The 15,172-nt window shown below is 35.7% G+C and overlaps 1 protein-coding gene and 1 long non-coding RNA gene across 6 annotated transcripts in view; one reads left to right on the top strand and one right to left on the bottom strand.

The window, feature by feature from the left end:
* Nucleotides 1-15,172, bottom strand: part of FBXL17 (F-box and leucine rich repeat protein 17) — a 290,756-nt gene that overhangs the window by 215,201 nt on the left and 60,383 nt on the right. The window lies entirely within an intron of this gene.
* On the top strand, nt 8,269-9,542 carry LOC107052341. Its single transcript, XR_001464806.1, has 2 exons — nt 8,269-8,309; nt 9,055-9,542. It is a non-coding gene; the product is annotated as an uncharacterized LOC107052341 (long non-coding RNA).

The following is a 15,172-nucleotide window of genomic DNA, read 5'->3' as shown; positions in this document are numbered from 1 at the left end:
TCACAATTGGCAAAGTACAGCTTCCAAAATACAAATATGTATCTCTCATCGGAAGGTGTTTATATATAATATGATAATCATAAACATTTCAGAAAAAAACTAGAAATTAAATTGTCTTAGTGCCACTGTATTACAAATTATATGACAAAAATTACTGATATATTCACAAAAGATTATGAAAAATTAAGAGTTGCTCAGCCTATTTTTTAAAAAGATGCAAAATTATTTCTTAGAATTTGATATAATACCTTGATCACATTTTTTCATTTGAATATTATATCAAAAGACAGATCTGTTCACATGTTAGGAAATTTATTAAAAAAAATAAATCACTTATTGTAATTCTGAATACAAAAGAAGAAAATGTTTCCATTTAACTACAAAATAGCCCCACAGTGTATTGTTCAATCCACTTCACCTCATCCACTTGTATAAGGAATGGATGAGTCAAATATTCATCCATTCTTTGACTTAGCTTCATCTTCCCCTTTTACGCCAAAACAGCCATATAATCCCATTTCCTATTGTGAATTATTAGGAAAAAACATCACAAAAACAGATTATTCAACATCTTTATTTTTTACCCTTACCAAGGAGAATCCGTTCCCATTTAAAATCTTTTTGTAAAGAAACTCACTTTTATTTTCACTCTAGACCTGCAATTTGATCTTACGCATTCTCATTAAAATTATGTCCTCTGGCACATTTATCATTCTATTGCAATTTCAAGGCTTCTCATGGGGCTGGAAGATTGTTTTACAACACATGATCAGGTAATAAATGCTTTATGCTCATACTCTGCCCCTATTCAGCAGATTCAGAAGATGATGATTGGAAAGAAAGACTTTATTCACAGACAACAAGTTTAGATCTTTATATCCGCAAACTATCAGACACTGTTAGTCTACTTCTTTTTGCTTTATTCCAAGACTTTATTTCCTTTTCATACAAACACATTAACTGTCTGATTTTGTTCAGTACTCTGGGAAATTGCTACACTTACCTTCCAAGAGTCTAATTATCCAAATGAACAGTTTTGGTTTTCTTCATCAAATAAATATCTAACAAATACGTGTTCCATTCTTAAGAAGTACCACTGTGATCTTTACCAAAGCAGAAACTAGATCTGTTGTCAATCACTGTCATGGCCAAACTGATATATTATCTTCTCACTTTTTTATTCCTATGCAATACCAACTCAGCAGCAGCTGTTCCTCATATATCTTTGTTTATTAAAGCTGTTGGATATTCAAAAAACAATAGAGCAGTATAAACGCACTAACTCTTTGTATTTTCTTTTTTTAACAGAAAATACTAATGTTATATGGATAAATGCTTTTCAGATTCTTCATTAAGTCTAAAAATGTTTCCTTGGTGAAATAAAGTGATAGGTAACCTGAACAGGCTGTAAGCCTCAAACATAGAACAATATCTCAAACCAAATCCCCCAACTTCTCCTTGTCAAGCAAAAACATAGCTCTAGTATGCAGTAACAATACAGGCTTGTAATACTTAGTAGCATTAATATCAGACACTGGTAACGCAGGCACTGTAACCTCAATGGCTATTATGTGTACAAAGACAGCAGGTATCCAGTATTTACCTGCATCATTACCTAGAAATCTTCAGAGGGAACATAGGATATATCCCTTGATATCACACTTATTTTAGGAGTTAGCAAATCTGACTGAAGTAACCTTCTAAAATAATGAGACATTTTCTCTTAAATACGTTAGAGTTCAGATACTTAATGCAATTATAAAATTATGCAATTCCTTGTTATATGCTTCTTGTTTACATCTTTGCTCTGAGGTTCAGAGAATTACCATCTAATTTCCAGGAGGAGAGCTCTTATAGCAGCTGGAATTGTGATATACTGCATTTACACCGTACATTCTGTATGACAAAAAAGACACAAAAAACCTAGTATTTGATTTAGATGTTCGTGGAACCAACCTTGGTTTTAAGGTTCTAAGTAAAATGCAGTCATAATCAGTATAAGTAAAGCTTGAAATACAATATGGCTTCATGAAGCTGACATCAGGTGCAATACATGGCTAAGGATGTCCCCACTACATATCTAAGCATTGCTAGAACAGAATCTGGAATTGGGCACAAACAACAAAACCCTTCTTGCAACCCACTCCAAATTACCCTTTCCCACAAAAATAGGGGGAAAAAAAAGAGATTCCCCCAATTTTTTCAGTATAGCTCACAGAACCCTTGTCCTCCTAGTCCACCAAAATCTGGAATCTATTCAATTCTGACTGCACAGATTCTATTTACAGCGTGTGGCCATCATGTTACAAATGATGGGATCAATATATGCCTTGAGGGATGGAAGGAAAAAGTCATAGCTTGCAAATTATGCTCATCAATATGAAGGATAGGCTCCTTAAGTAGTAGAAGATCCCCCAGGTCACAGAGGATGATACAAAATAGGATAAGAAATAAAATGACAGAATTTCCTGCTTAGTGCAGTAAACTCTACAAAAATGGGAAGATAGCAAAAGGACTACGATTACAACTGCACAGGACAAACAAAATAATTTCATAGTTGTTATTCCTCTTCTATATTTTAATAATTGTAAACCAGAAGGAAAAAAAGGGGTTTAGTATTTTTTTTTAAATATACATACTTAATTGACGTATTTGTCTTCTTGGGAAACACATCTATTACACGTTACGTACTTTTATGAAGAAATATGTTTAAAATAACACAAAAACAATACACAGCATGTCACTCAAGTTTCAGACACAAACTGGGTTAGAGATTGGATTTATTTTAACATATCTCTTAGAAAACACAAAGAAAACACCATTCTTGCAGATTTTCTTCTGATATTGTATGACGATGTTATAATGAAATTACATTCTCTTGATGAGACTGTACTTCTAAGAAGGAAAAAAAAAAGGAAGAAAAGAAAGGAAAAAAGCAGACTGCACGTATAGGAAAAAAAAAAGAATTCTTAAAATATAGGTTAACAGACATATCTATAATTGGCTAACAGACATGGTGTTCGGTATTCACCAGTAATTCTTATTCATCCTGCTCAAATCCAACTGCCAGAAGACTTCCAACTCCGTTAATCAAAAATCCAGAATATTCCACACTATGCTAACCTGTAAGAAATATGTAGTGCCAGAATAGAAATCCTAAATGGAGGAAAGTTTATTTTTGGAGCACTTGATATTCAGAACAGACAGGAACGACAAGTTCAGATGAAGTCAGGAGACATAGCATGAGCTTAGCAACAGTGAAAATGAGGACAGACTGCATGGAAATTGAAATGGTTTTGGTTTGATTTACGAATGATCTTCACATAATAGAGCAACTATTAAGAAGGAAACAATAATTAAAAGCAATAGGGACAGATTTTTTCTTTCTAATTTTCTTTAGTGAACTGCAAGCCTTACAGCTGATTTAATTTAAAATAGATCACATTTTCATCAGCTTGATCAAGTACTACACCAGCCCACATATTCTGTCAATCTGAAGCAGAATCAGCTTTAATTCATGAAGCTGAAATCCTGAAAAGCATCAGAAATAGTGAAAAGACTAACAGAGTGTTATGTTAAACCACATCCTCCAGGTCTTGCACTTGTATGAAATACCTTTTTAATGCTTTCTGATCTACTCAGCATCACAATCTTTATATGGTCTGCTCAGTAGAAAAGCTCGCGTAACAGGTTGGGCATCATAATTCTCTTAATAACAGCTTTAGGGTTTTGTCCCTACATTTACAAATCACTAGAGAGTTTGCCATGAATTTTATGATAGGAAGTAAACATATTACACCTTGTGAGAGTTACTACATGAGTAGAACTGGCCTACAATGAAAAGCTGCAGGAAAATTAGTCATTAAAATGGTAATCTTCAGTGTTCACTACTGTGATTTACTACTTCATTACAATCACAGTTTGATATCAGCAGTAACTGGTAGGAGTGACCTCTGAACATAAGAACAATAAAAACAAAAATTAAACTGGCAGCAATAGAGCTTTAATATGCACATATACAAAAACTCAGACCCAAGTAAGACAGCATAGTTTATAATTCTTTTTAATTGATACTGTATAGGATACACATACACATTCTTGCAATTAAAACAATGGAAATGTAATTTTATACTTTTTAGTAAGTATCATCTCTATTCAAAGAAAGAAAACCCTTAAGTGAAAGCTCTGTCCATTCTATGCTTTATTCCTTATGCATCATTCATTGCTCAGACACAGAGTACACTATTATATACCTTGTGACAGCAATACCTGAAAATCCTAAAGAGAAGCTGAGCTACTTTTTCTTTTAATTGAAAAACAAACGACATAAAGAAACTCACCCTAAGACTTCTGCTATTTCTCAACTGAAACAGCAAGGAAAACCAAAAAGCATTAAAGCGAAAGAGTTTGCCACTGGGAACATAATTTGCCAAAATTCTTTAGAACATACCTGATACTTATAGGGGGTTTTGTTTTTTTTTTTTCCCCCCAAACAGACTTTTTTTTTCTACAGCGTAGTTTGCCAAAATGCAAAAACAGGGAGATTTCTAGTTTTGCTTTATTTGCTATCATATACTTAGAGAAAGCAGTCTTGAGTTCTGCTTCTGAAAGCTGAGAGAACATGGAAATTGGCTGGAGAATTTAGAAATCGGTTATTTCCAAAGAAAATCATATGTACAGTAGCGTATCTGGTTGGTTTCATTTACATCACTAATTTTGTCCTGAAACAGTTCAACAGTTCAATCTGAAGAGGCTCTGGGGATGTAGATGGCAAAAGAAATACAGCATATGTAAAAACAGGCAGAAATAAAATAGTCAGAGATATTAGTGATATCCATTTGCCTTTTTGCCATATGGATTAAATAACTGTGCATTTCCAAAGCCAAAGACTAAGAGAGGAGGGTCAATCATCTTATAAAGGCCTTCACAGATAGAGCAGAAACTGATGAAGTGGGAAGCTGGAGGTCCAAGAGAACCACAAAGACTCAGAAAGTCATGTTTCTCTCTACCAGCACATCCAAGGCAGAACCCAAAGCATGCCTGAATAATTATGGCTGAGAGAATACAGTATTAGAAACAAGAATGTGATATGATGTGCATGTGAACATGAGTTAGATTTGATTTTGTATTCCTATAATTTCCAAAGACAGAAAAAAGAGCTGTTCAAATTATTTCAGTCAGTGCATATGCACATTCAAGCACAGCATCCTGCTGATGAGAAATGCAATAAGGACTGCTGTAACAGCTATGACTGCACACAGGCTACAGTGCTTATTAAGCCTGGAACAGAAGCAGACTTCCATGCAGACAGGCAGAAACAGCAGAACTCATCATTGCACAGATCCACATCTGACAGCTGACAGGTTTATGTTGAGCCCTGAACGCTGTGTGATGATGGCAAGACCAGCACAAGAGGGTGCTGAAGTAATGCAATTCAGTTTTAAAAGGAGAGAAGAAACTACACTCACACACAAGAAACATACAATTATAGACTTCCCAGGCTTCAGCATACTCAGAAAACAGATCACAATTGGTCTTGAGACCATCACAGAAAAGGAAAGGCAAAACCAAATAATGTAAGAAAAGGAAAGAACAAAAAAAATTTTTTTTTTTGAAACTTCTTGATTTCAGATAATTTACTAAGTTTGTATTATCACAAATTGTCATTTCGGTTTGAGAAAGTCAAAGGTTTTAAAATAAAAAAACAAAACAAAACAAAAACAAAACAAAAGAAAAAGCAACCTAAAACCCCGTTCTGAATACGCACATGAAATAACAGGCATATAGTTCTTTCTAATCAAGTCAACAAGATTTTTAAGAATAAGTAACGCTTTTTTTTCTGCTATTTCCAATCTGTAAAAATTTAACTTTTTCCACCCTTAGAATTTCACCCCCCCTTCCTATCAGTAAATGTGACAACTATAAGCAGCAAAGTAATTTTTTTTTTTATGCCAAAGCTGTAAAACAAAATCAATAAGGGAAGATGAGCCATTACTTTACTGAAAAACACACAAAGTATTGCCAGCACCCTAAATCTTTTGAAGAATTCCTTCACAAATCAGCTGCAATTTTGTGAATATAGCGAACTATACAATATCCAAAGCTTTGCATAATCAATGCATCTTCAGCATCTCCAGTTTCTAGCAAATCAATTACGGTCAGCTCTCAAATAGTCATCAGTAGTGCCCAAGTACACTGGCTAATGACTTTCAGTTGTACTGTGTCAGCAATTTTTCAGTGGAGTGAGCAAGAGAGACAGAGACAGTTTGTCTGCTGAAGTTGTACATACTCATGAATATAAAAATTAGAATAAATATATTATTTCTATTCCTAATGTAATACCTAGAAAGGCAGTAGAAATGTATTTTTTTCTTGCCTTCTTTTTCCATCCCCAGCTCTCCCACTGTCATACATTTGCAGAAGTTGCAGGATACAAATGAGGACTGAGATCTCTTTGGACTTCATTGCCAAATTCCTTCTTCAGAATCAACCGTATAACTAGCTGGACAACCATAAAAATCAACTCCTGCCTTTGTCCGATATCCCTGCATAGCTGGGCCCCTCAGATGTTTTAGTCTCAATGCTTCAGAAACAGTGCCTGGCTCTGCTAGCTCATGCATCTCAATTCCTCTTCTTATGACCGCATTAATATCATTCAACAATTACCATAATAAATGTTAAGGAAAGAAGAACAATGTAGAGAGAAATGAAAATTCTAAACAATAGTAGTTTACCTGTGGTAGACTACTGTCATCTTAGCATCTGCGTATTTTACAGCATTTTGGGGGAGTTATCTTGGATGAAGAAAATGTAACAACAACTTATAAGTAAAGCCCTTCATAGAATATCACCAAGTAACTCGTTAAACTGAAGAATGTGGGAATCAATCTAAGAATTAAAAGACAGAAATGGAAATGGCTAAGATGGAGATGATGGTGAACTAGACTGAAAGGAGAATATAATTGACCTGGACAAGAAACAGAATTACAAGCACTACTTATTTAAAAAATAAAGTCTAGAAATAAGCATTAAATAGTTTCATTATGAATACGCAATCCCCCAAAAGCAGAATAAAATTAACTTCTGTAGCAAATTTAGGAGTACAGCCAACATGGATCAGAATAACATCTGTTCATGAACTGGATGAGCCTGAAGACTGCAGTCACCGACATCCACATTCATATTTAGACCAAACAAACGTAGAAAAGAAGTGCCAAAACCATGGAATTAAATGAAATGGAAGCAATAGAAGCACAGAGTTTATCAGAGTGACACAATGTCAGTATTTGAACCCTCTCCTAAGAAATGCCAGAGTGTAAGAACATAAGGAAAAATCACCTTTGCTGAGGAAAATTTTATGCAAAAATCTTACACAGAGAGGCTGATCACAAACAAATGAAGAAGGGAATTTCAAGGACAGTTTCAAATTACCAGTGAAACAACATTCTTAACATTTTCACCTGCCAATATTAATGAAGCAAACAACATAATCACTTTTGGATGAAAAAAGATACACTTCTGAACAGGACTGCATTCTGTGATTATCTAAGGTGGGAAGCAATAGGACTCCCTGATCCCATAGGCCTCTCTTCCATTTTTATGTGTTGTTATACTCCTTATCCCAGATAAAATGGTCAGCCAGGTCTCACTAACTATAGAAGCCTGTCTAATGAGAAATTCTAGGGAGCCTGGACTACTTGGCATTATCCAATGAACATCACTAAACAGGAAAATTCTGGAACTGTTGTAATGCTGAGAATGTAGAGGTTCAGTAGTCAGACCACAAAAACCATAACCTGGTGGTACCAATAGCTGCTGTGGATTTGTTTAGTGGTTTTAACTCTTTATTACGTATCGCATTAACTTATAATACAAAATAGTCCTCCAGTTCATAACAGCATTCTCAGAAAGGACATAAGCTTTAAAACAATATCAATAAAAAGAAATACAACACAATGACTGTGACTCTAATCAAGAAACCAGAGTGATTACAGACACGTAAATTATTAAATGATCAGCAGAAAGTAATTCTTTCAAAAATAAAAGCACACAGTGGAAAATAACAAATTTTAACATCTCCTCTGTATGGGAACTGTTGAATCACGGCCTGAACCTCTGATTGACCACCTGAGGCGAGCACTGAGTCAGCTGCAGGGGCACAGGTGAATGCAATTTCACCTGAGTGACCGGAAGGGGTGGAGCCAGGCTGCACCTCTCTTAGACCCCATTTAAGGGCTGACTCCCAAGGAAGAAGAACCTCTCTCTGGAGATCACTTCTCTTGGAGCCCTTCAGTGAGCCCAGGACATGGGTAAGCTCTTTATTTCATTACTCCTTTGTAACACAGTAATCTCTCCGGTCCTATACCTGTATACCTATTTACCTTACAATCTGTTTGCCATACATCCTCAAAGACATTTGATGTCAGAAGTTACTGGACAAATATTTTAAGCCAACTGCTATAAGATGTTGCTTTTTCAAAGGAAAAGCACAGTCTCCTTATTTGTACTGATTTGGTGTGGGACAGAGCTTGTTACATTTCTTAGTAGTTCTCACATACACTTTCTGGATTTGTGGCAAAAGAAGCACTGATAACACACCAATGTTTTTTCTACTGCTAGTGCACAAGAAACTGGGAGGGGACACAACCAGGACAGCTGATCCAGCTGACAGAAGTGATATCCCATATGATGTAATAACATGCTCAGTAATAAAATCTGAGCTAGGAGACATTTGGAGTTATGGTGTTTGTCTTCTCATGTAACTGTCTTGAGTGATAAAGCCATGTGTTCTCAAAAATGGCTGAACACTTTCCTGCTTATGAAAAGCAGTGAATGAAAGTCTTATTTTACTTTGCTTGCATAAACAGTTCTTGCTTTACCTATTAGACTGCTTTTATCTTACTTCTACCCCTCCAACTCTCTCTTCCAACTCACAGTGGAATAAGCAAACAGTTGTGTTGCAAGCTTTGTTGCCCACCAGGGTTAATCCTGTTACCTTACTAAAATGACAATTCCATCTCTATTAATAAAGCTTTTTGTGTTTCTTTAATTAAGGTTTTCAATTTCAAGAGTTCTTGTCTGAGGGGTAAGTATTTGTTTCCATTTGTTACAAACATTGGCAGTAATTTTCTTCTGACAAATACATCTAGCAAGTGTCCTGTACAAATACCTGGAAACCTAAAGCCCAAGAATTGTGCTTTTCTGGTGAAAAATCATTTATGAGGAACTGGAAAGACAAGGAGACTTAATATCCAACAGTGATTGTCACAAAAATGACAAAGTTTTCCCCAAACTTGGAATTGTTAGCCTGGAAACATGCCCTAGGCAAACAGGAAAAAGTGACTGCTTCATTTTGCAATTGGTTTTATTTCCTGTCTCATTGCTTCACTGCACTGCGAGAACCCCAGGGAAGTGGACAAGGTAGTTTATTCAGTGCATTCTTATTGCTCTAAGAATATGAAAACAATATCCCAGCTTCACTATGAATTGACCTTGATGATCTGTATAACATTTGTCAGAGACTAATAAAATTTGTAAATATACTTGCTGATATGATTGATTGCATTCTTCACTGCTTCAGTTACCTCAAACTAAATTGCTTGTCATTATAATGATGACTTTTGTAAGTGCAGTTTCTTAATTTTTTCCTCAGCCTTTCAACAGTTATCTCACAACAGATCGAAAGAGCCTATGGATCAATAATGGGTGCTGCATAAAATACTACACTCTAACAATAAATATTTTTAATCTTTCTGCTTACAACATTTTGAGATGGAGCGCTGGTAGAGAACGTAATCCGTGATTATCAGTCTGCACATGCTGAGCATCATGAACAGTAAGTGAATTTTACAGATGCTGAATAGCATCAGGTGCTAGTGATTCACGGTTGTGCCAGTGAAGTGTACTAAAAAAAAATTAATAAAAAGATAACAAAACGATATAACTAACAAGCATACGTTAGACTTACTGATCATAGACTGTCCATTCTGCTGAGCTACACAAGCACCTGATGTGCTCTTCCCTGACACTCTTGAGTTCATGTGCATTGCATGAATGCAGTGATAATCAGAATGGCTTTGTAGAGAATGAGAAAAAATTTGCAGCATTTGCTCACTTGGGTCTCTAGGCACTGTGGGTGCCCAGTTATCATGGTCATGGTGACACGGTGTTCTCCATGTTTACAGGAAAGCTTACTTGGTGACTGTATGTCTGCATGAATAACTGTGAATATTCTGCATAAGCCTCAGGAAGCTTTTCCTTCACAACCAGCTTTGCCAGTGTCACGGGCCCAAACACTATAGAAAGTGCACTCAGGATATTGCAGACAATGTTGAGTGAAATGCCACGAAACTGGAAATTACCTTCCAGACCAACTTTACATGCTAAAATCTGAGCCAAAAGAAGACACTTGTGAAATATTTACTGGAGTTAACTTACTAAAACATCCCCCACTTGAGAGAAGGCAAACCTCCAGGGTGTAATACACTGGGTAATCCATTCCATGATAACTCCTTGAGCAATGTGATCTGCAACCTCAGCTGTTAGCAAGCACCAAACAACGTGGAGCATGCAGCAGGGTAGAGGTCACATAGGCAAATTCCATTATCATCTTGCAGGAATGGGGACTTATGTGACTTCTGGAACTGATAAACTGTCTTATTTTCCTAAGCCAGCCCAAAGCCAGCAGATTTTCACCTATCAAAAAAATTTTAAGTAAACTTTGACTCCAGACATATATTTTTTTCTTTCAATCAACCTCCACCTGAAAGTAAGAAATAGTGTAAAATGCCTTAAGGGAAAAGGAAGTTTGGTGACAGTGGAAAGATACAATTGGCAAGTGGGGAAGACACCACTGCAGACAAGTTGAGCCTCTCTCCTCTCTGTAACTGGAACAACTACTGGGTAAGATTCGCATACTGTTATACAAAGTTCTTCTGTAGGAAACTCAGAAATTTGTAGAGTTATTCCATGACTTAATGCATTTGTGGTTGGCTCTATTATTCATATTCATGTTCTTAGTTAATTTCATGTGCTACGCAGGCAGTGTCTTTATGACCAGCAACCGAAAAGAATCTGTAATCTGTCATATCAATGAACTGCACTATTCATTAATCCACAGTCCCACAGTGATGGGATCTTACTTGACTGCCACATGACCACCAAGCCTCCTTCCCTCTGACTCTTGTAAAATTTATGTTAGATTGAGGGAGTGGGGGTAAGGAGGAGGGTCCTGCAAGAGTAGACACTGCAAGCAGAGCCTAGCAGCTGCCCAATATGAGATGAGAGCCAATTTCAGCCACAGCTGTCCATGGGTTTCAGCTCGCCTTAGGCCACACCTTCCTGCCCCACCATGGGCTGCAGCTCCAGCCCAGGGCTGCTCCAGCAGGGGCTCTCCATGGGCTGCACTTCCTCCAGATGTAATCTTCCACTGCTGCATTATGGCTCCTCCATGGCTGCAGAGGAGGTGCCCACAGGTTGTAGGGGGAAAGCCTGCTCTAACGTCAGCCTCTCCTACGCTGCAGGGAGCTGCTGCTCAATGCCTGGAGCACCTCTTGCCCTGCTCCTCCACTGAGGTAGGGTTCTGCAGAACTGCTTCTCTTTTTGTTTTTCTCGGTCTTCTCACATATTGCTACATTCAGCATCCTGCCACCTACACCCTGTACACTGACAAAGGAACTCTGCTCTGGTTCTTCTTATATTTCTGTAATTAGAAAAAGCCTATCCACCACAATCTAGTGGTTCTCATTGTCAGAGCCTATGTTCTCCCAGACAATAGCAATAGAACATCTTCATGCAATTACATATACTAAGGGAAGTTCATATTCTCTTCTGGCACCAGCAAGCACCATATTAAGGATGGTCAGACTATTATGAGTCATCACTATAATCAAGTATGTCTGTGTCCATGTTCTTTAACAACAGGATACATTAGCCATCTTTTTTATCTGCCATCCTATAAATTCTCGCATCACAAAATCTAGGCAGATAACATGCTCAAGAACTTAATAAAGTTCCTGAACTAAGAAGCTCATCTGTCATCCTCTGTCATATAGATTAATTTATGAAGAAACATGTTATAAAAAATATTTCTCAACTTTTCTCATATTCTCTCAGCTATCTCTTCAGAAATACACATTCAAATAATCAGTGTTCAGCTGAAGTACTGAGAGGCTTATTAACATATTCCTTTGTGTGTGTATATTTTTCCAATAGAAATAATAAATAGCATACCTTAAAAAAAAAAAAAAGGCACTTTTGTTAAATAAGGTTTCTTTACAGATCACTGGCTTTTAGTATTACAGAGACTAAGTAAAACTAAATAAAATTAGTCCCAGTAAAAGTGAACAATACACTGCTTCTCAAAAAATATATATAATTTAGAATTTAAAAGCCTTTATGTTTTTATAATTGATTCTCCAAATGAAAATTTAATCTTCTATTTTTTTCAAAAAATAATGTTTTGGCTTTCCATCCAGGAATTAGAAATTAGAGAATAATGCAAATTCAATGTAGCAATGAAGTTGTTGCAGTATAACTCAAAGGTATTTAACTAGCACAGAACTCCATATTATTAAAATAACTACTAAATGGTGAACTTTTCTTAGTCTTTTTTTATTTTATATCCCTAAATCAATAAGATGGGTTTGATGGTGTTTTTTGTTGTTTTTCTTTTTTAAAAAGGTACGTGCTCTTGGTTACATGACTCCTGCAACTGCATCATTAAGAAAAAGTTATATATTGCTATCTTGGCAATGCACCAATAGGGAATAACTGAAAGAAACACTGCATACTTTTTAAATTTAAATCCAAGTTTTATATTTTTCTTCTGCACAAGCAAGACACTTTGCTCTGTTTAAGCTAAGGCAGTTGCAATCTATATTTTTGTTCAATTAAAGTAACAATAAATTCTAAAATACAAAAACATTTTATAGCAATGTTATGTTTATATGCTAAAAACGTATGATATAGCTCAGGCTTTCACTAGCCAGTCTACAAGGTTTCTACTAAATTGCTCACTACACATTTAACTGCTTCAGGTCACAGAACTGATCTGAAGTGATGTCAGAAATCGCTTCAATCCCACGTTTGCTTTTACCATACAAGCACTGTTTCAGATTTAAATACCTCTCCATTCAAATGATGGAATCCTTTTCATTAGTATTTTGAAAAATAAACTATCTTCTAGCATACTTCAATTAGGGTATCCTAAAACTTAAAAGAAATCTTCAGAGGGTAAACAACAGAAGAAAGTAGAGTTGCATACAAAACCATGAACATCTTCAGTATTAGAATACATGGCTGGATTAATTTTTCAATAGATCTTCCCAGCTTCCCCTTTTAACAATTCTGAATATCTGGGTAAATGAAGGTACATAAAGCTTTGACAAACTTAATATAAAGCTATATACAAACTTCAGCCCAAGAAACACTTTCATGTTACTATGTGTCAGCATTTGGACCTATAAAAATAAAATATGTTCACTACATTGTAAAATATATAATATAAATACATTTGCATTTGCCAAGGAACACGCCAAGGAAAATTTGCCAATTTTCAGACCAGTTAGCGAAAAGTATAAGGAATGCTTGTTATCTTTGTATTAATATTCCAAAGCCACCCTACATCCAAAGGGTCCCACTCCACAAAATTTTCTACAATGTCAGAACATGCTGGAACCACACATGCTGTATAGTATGCATGTACTACTGAGAAATCCCTGCTGGCACACAAACTGTGTACCTCACAGTCAAACAAAAAACAACGCATCACCTAAACCTGTTATTTAATTGGACTATACAACAAAAAAGTGAGTGAAATCACACTTAATATTATTATTTTTGCTGGTTTGATTAACATTTTTGAAGATAAATCATTTACCTTTTGTACGTTTTGTATAAGCTGGGTTGCTTTGCACTGACTTAAGTCATTCTTTCTGTTTGTATGCTTATACCTTTCCAGCACTTGAAGATGACTGATATGGCTAAAAATGTGAGGTTCAAAGGAACAAATCACTATAAGATTAATGCTGTGCTAGTTGTATCAAAATGGGATCACATAGCGCTGTGCCTACTAAAACTACTACCAGATGGCTCAGACAACTGACAGTAACTTTCTGACTACAAGGACTAAACAACAGTGATAACTTCGAAGTGACTTAAAAAATATATCCTGTTTTACTCCTGTAGTTAGATTGAAATGGATACCGACATAGATGCCTTTGACAAAAACATGAAAAGTCTTCCACTTCACAAAAACACGTTGTTTTTATAAGCAAATCAATCATATCTCCTTTCACTGAAGATTGAAGGTGGAAGAACGCAGATCCCTCTTTCTTACTTGGAAAACTTATTCCAAAAGACACGATACTGCCTCCAGAAAGGACTGAACTACTTTTCCTCACTATTAACCAATAGTGAGAAACTAAAAATAACAATAATAAAAAAAAATTTGCCTTTCTTCTGAAAAAAAGCACTGTTTATTCCCCTTGTTTTTAAAATCAGCTGGAAGAGTTCACATGGTAGGTAAGCTTATAGGGATTTTCTTCTGCTGTCCACTGTCACAAAATTTTCTTATGTAACTGAAGAGTGCATCACATTTTTAAGGGTTTTTGAATTCAGGAGACTTAACTACTGATCAACTCTTCTCAAGTGCTGAACTGTTTTCAGGAAACAAAATGTTCTGGACATGTTTTGTACTGATTCTTGTAACAATTCACATTATTAATATAAAGTTCTCTCAATTAGAGAATCATTAGAATACCCGAAGATGGAAGGGACAAATCCTGAATACACACAAGGCAATTCATGAGCCAAAACTGTAAAACTAAGAACGCTGCCGAAATGTATCCTGAATTATAAATTTTATAAAATATTTTCATGCATATTAGCACATGTTCATTTTGCTAGATACTCTTTAAAAGAAAAAGATAAAATGGAAGAGCTACACATGAAAAAATCTGGCACGCAAAAGATGAGGGTTCTTTAATACTCTTAAGAAATAGTTTCATCAGATGCAAAGTAATGCCTCCAATTAAACTATCTTCATTAGGTACTAACTATTTTCCATTATGATATGCTGAGTAATTTTATTAAGACACTAAAATGGATATAATTGAGCAAATTCTTAACCTAGCTTCATTAAGATGATCTTTGTACATAAAAGTAAATAGAA

The sequence above is a fragment of the Gallus gallus genome, chromosome Z (genome assembly GCF_016699485.2).
Source record: "Gallus gallus isolate bGalGal1 chromosome Z, bGalGal1.mat.broiler.GRCg7b, whole genome shotgun sequence".
NCBI classification, from domain to species: Eukaryota; Metazoa; Chordata; class Aves; order Galliformes; family Phasianidae; genus Gallus; species Gallus gallus.
The sequence above is the reverse complement of the archived record's forward strand: the minus strand, read 5'-3'. Positions and strand labels throughout refer to the sequence as shown.